Source organism: Takifugu rubripes, chromosome 21, assembly GCF_901000725.2.
Source record: "Takifugu rubripes chromosome 21, fTakRub1.2, whole genome shotgun sequence".
Lineage (NCBI taxonomy): Eukaryota > Metazoa > Chordata > Actinopteri > Tetraodontiformes > Tetraodontidae > Takifugu > Takifugu rubripes.
In genome coordinates, this window is record NC_042305.1 from 5,362,747 (window position 1) to 5,367,613 (window position 4,867).

The following is a 4,867-nucleotide window of genomic DNA, read 5'->3' on the forward strand; positions in this document are numbered from 1 at the left end:
AAAATAAAAAGTTGTCATTAAAAAACTAAAACTTAAACTTCCTTGGTAGAAAAAGTTCAGAAAGTCAAATATGTTTCAAAAAATCATGTCAGTGGTTCTTAAAAGTGAATGGCTGAAAGAGCTAAAGATGAATGAGACCAATCCAGTATACTGCAAAATCAAAGTAGGGAAACAAAGAGGTAGTGATCTCCTCGAGATTATTCATTTCATATGATTTACGGATGCACTGATCATAAACTGGGAAAACAGAGAGAGTGAATGTGTATACTAGAGGCTGAATCTAATACTGACAACCAGTATGTATTTTATATGAAAATTCATTATAACTGATGTCAACTGATCATTTGAAAAGACCTTTAAATAAAATACATAATTATTATTATTATTAGTAGAAGTAGTATTAATGCTTTTAATTTATCAAATCAAATCAATCTTTATTTATATAGCGTCTTATACAATTAAAATTGTTTCAAGGCGCTTTCCAGAATCCCAGGGCCTGACCCTAGACAAGCAACAGTGGCAAGGAAAAACTCCCCTTTAACAGGAAGAAACCTTGAGCAGGACCAGGCTCATGTAGGGGGACCCTCATGCTGATGGCCGGCTGGGTAAAGAGAGAGGAGAAGGGGGAGGACAGGTAGAAGATAAGATAGGTAGGAGAGGAGAGTAGAGGAGAGGAGAGGAGAGGAGAGGAGAGGAGAGGAGAGGAGAGGAGAGGAGAGGAGAGGAGGAGAGGAGAAGTAGAGTGAAGGGGAGGTAGAGGAGAGGAGAAGGAGGAGGAGGGGAAAGAAGAGAGGAAGGGAGAGGGAGAGGAAAAGGAGAAGGAGAGGAGAGGAGAGGAGAGGAGAGGAGAGGAGAGGAGAGGAGAGGAGAGGGGAGGGGAGGGGAGGAGAGGCACAGAGCACAGAAACACACACAAAAAATATGATATACAATCACTTCAGCGGGGCCGGAGGTCATTATGCAGCTCCGAGGGCGGCGATACCTGTAAATAAATAGGGGCGGGGGGGGGAGAAGCAGAAAAACTACACAAGAACTAGTCTGCTTGATGAGGAGAGGAAAGGAGAGGAGAGGAGAGGAAACCATGACCCAGTGGAGTGACAGAGGCCTGTCAGGTGATCATGTTTCCGGACCCCGGCAGCCTTGGCCTATAACAGCATAACTAAGATGTGACCTAACGATTAGACGACCCCCTAAGTATGATAATTTGTCTGTCTATGATAGTAACTGAAACTACTGAATTAGTAACAATAAGCTTTTTCAAAGAGGTAGGTTTTGAGTCTGATCTTAAAAGTAGCGATGGAGTCAGCCTCCTGTACCTGGACAGGGAGCTGGTTCCATAGCAGTGGGGCCTGGTAGCTAAATGCTCGGCCCCCCATTCTACTCCTAGAAACTCTGGGAACCACAAGTAGACCAGCATTCTGAGAGCGGAGCGGTCTATTGGGCTGATAAGGTATCACTAGCGCCTCCAGGTAGGATGGAGCTAGGCCTCTGAGGACCTTGTAGGTCAAAAGAAGGGTTTTAAAAATTATTCTAAATTTAACGGGCAGCCAATGAAGCGACGCCAGTACAGGAGTTATGTGATCTCTTTTGTCAATACCTGTCAGAACTCTGGCTGCAGCATTTTGGATCAACTGGAGGCTTCTTAAAGAGTTGTTTGGACACCCTGATAATAAAGAGTTACAGTAGTCCAGCCTGGAAGTAACAAATGCATGGACTAACTTTTCAGCATCATGCCACGTCAGCAGCTTCCTGATCTTTGTGATGTTCCTCAAGTGAAAAAAGGCACTTCTAGAGACTAATTTAATGTGTGAGTTGAAGGAGAGATTTTGATCAAAAGTTACTCCTAGATGTTAATGAGATACCATCTAGAGTGATCATGTGATCTAATCTATCCCTGAGAGGTTCAGGACCAAACACCATGACCTCAGTTTTTCCTGGGTTAAGGAGGAGGAAATTTGAAGACATCCAGGACTTTATGTCTTTAAGACAGGTCTGGAGCTTCACTAACTTCTCTGTCTCCTCTGGTTTCATGGATAAATAAAGCTGAGTGTCATCAGCATAACAATGAAAATGTATCCCATGCTGCCGAATAATCTTCCCTAAGGGAAGCATGTACAATGTGAAGAGGATTGGTCCGACTACAGAACCTTGAGGAACTCCATGGCTAACCCTACTGTATGAGGAGGGAACACCATGGACATAAGCAAACGGGTATCTATCAGATAAGTATGATCTAAACCAGTCTAGTGCTGTCCCTTTAATCCCAATCACATGTTCCAGTCTATGTAACAGGATGCTGTGATCAACTGTATCAAAAGCAGCACTGAGGTCCAGCAGAACCAGCATAGAGACCAGTCCATGATCTGAAGCTATGAGAAGATCATTAGTGACCCTGGGTTGTCAGGTCACTTTGGGTCAAATAAAATTAGCCAGATTACTAGAAATGAGAGAAGCACCATCTCTTGTGGGATGGACACCGTCTCTCCTAATCAGACCAGGTTTTCCCCAAAAGGTGCTCCAATTGTCTATAAAGGCCACCTGGTTTTCGGGGCACCACCGTGACAGCCAGCGTCGAAGCGACGACATGCGGCTAAACATTTCATCGCTGGCCAGATTGGGGAGGGGACCAGAGAATGCTACGGAGTCCGACATCGTTTTTGCGTAGTTACACACCGACTCCAAGTTAATTTTGGTGACCTCCGACTGTCGTTGGCTCCGACGTGAATAATAACTTTACCAAATTTACGATTACGTCTCGCCAGCAGCCATAAATTTGCTTCTATGTCGCCCACTCTGGCCCCCGGAATGCACCTAACTATGGTTGCTGGAGTCGGCTTCACGTGGCGCAAAACAGAGTCGCCACTACTAGCTGTAGCTACGCTAGGCGGCTCCGCAGCAGCTAGCTTACCCTGGCTACTTGACGCAACTCCAGCTAACTCCAAGCTGCGGAACCGCATCTCAAGCTCGCTAAGTCTCGCCTCCATAGCCATAAATAAACTACACTTTCTGCACCTATTCCCTTCACTAAGGGAGGCAGAGGAGTAACTAAACATTTTGCACGCTGAACAAAGACACCGGGTGAAACAGACGGTGAGGCCATGCTAATGCTAGTAATCGGCGAAGCTCTGTATTTGTTTAATATGGGTTGTTTCTCACTGTTGATATCAGGTGACTAGAATGTCCCAAGTGTTCGAAATTTTAAGTAAAGTGAATACAACACACCAAGTGTTCAATATTAAGTGAATACAACACACCAAGTGTTCAATATTAAGTGAATACGGCACCCCGTGCACAATGCAACCAACGAACGATAGAGGAGACAGGAAGTGATGCAATACTCACAGATTCTGACGCTCAAAAGTTTAAATACAACCTTGTTTACATCCATCCATCCATCCATCCATCCATCCTCTACCGCTTATCCGGGGTCGGGTCGCGGGGGCAGCAGCCTAAGAAGAGAAGCCCAGACTTCCCTCTCCCCAGCTACTTCTTCCAGCTCATCCGGAGGGATCCCCAGGCATTCCCAGACCAGTCGAGAGACAAAGTCTCTCCAATGTGTCCTGGGTCTTCCCGGGGGTCTCCTACCGGAGAGACATGCCCTGAACACCTCACCAGGGAGGCATCCAGGGGGCATCCCAACTAGATGCCCAAGCCACCTCATCTGGCTCCTCCCAACGCGGAGGAGCAGCGGCTCTACTCCGCGCTCCTCCTGGATGGCAGAGCTTCTCACCCTATCTCTAAGGGAGAGCCCAGCCACCCTACAGAGGAAGCTGATTCCGGCCGCTTGTACCCGTGATCTTGTTCTTTCGGTCATTACCCAAAGCTCATGACCATAGGTGAGGGTAGGAACGAAGATCGACCGGTAAATCGAGAGCTTCGCCTTTTGGCTCAGCTCTCTCTTCACCACTACGGACCGGTGCAGAGTCCGCATTACTGCCAATATACAGGCACTGAGCTGGGGAGCAACGAGAATTGCCACCCCTGCCCGTCGCCTCTCACCATCGGCAACTCCAGAGTGGTAGAGAGTCCAACCCCTCTCGAGAACACTGGTTCCAGAGCCCTTGCTGTGCATCGAGGTGAGGCCAACTATATCTAGTCGGAACTTCTCACTTCGGCCGCTACCCAAAACACAATGCACCCGACCCCCTTGGCCCCTCCTGCAGGTGGTGAGCCCACGGAAAGGGGGTCCCATGTTGCCTCTTCGGGCTGTGCCCGGCCGGACTCCATGGGCAGAGGTCCGGCCACCAGGCGCTTGCCAACGTGCCCCACCCCCAGGCCTGGCTCCAGGAGGAGGCCCCGGTGACCTGCATCCGGGCAAGGAAAACTTGAGACCAATGTTATTTCTCTTCATTAGGGGCGCTTTGTCTGATCCCTTACCTGCGACCTGTTTGCCATGGGTGGCCCTACCAGGGGCATATAGCCCCAGACAACGGAGCTCCTAGGATCATTGGGACACGCAAACCCCTCCACCATGATAAGGTGGTAGCCCAGGAGGCGGACATCATTTATTCTTGTTTCAAATAAACACATTTCTCCCATTCAGAATAATTCTGTATTCAGTGTACCACTGTACTAATATGTCCCCATTTACCTTCTTAGTGAAAATGATAGATAATCTAGCATCTCTCTTTTAATAAATGTCCTTTTGATGTAAACGCATGAGCTAAAGACTTGCAAACATTAATGAATTATTTCCAGTTAAACAATACAAATACATTCGCTTCAAACACTAGTGGGTTTATCCCAAAAACTAATTATTTACCAATATTAAATGTACTGAAGCCGAAATGACACATTACTTTGGCAATATAACAAACTTTCACAGCCGGCGCTATGACAGGCCCGCCCGCAACGCAGAGAAAACCCA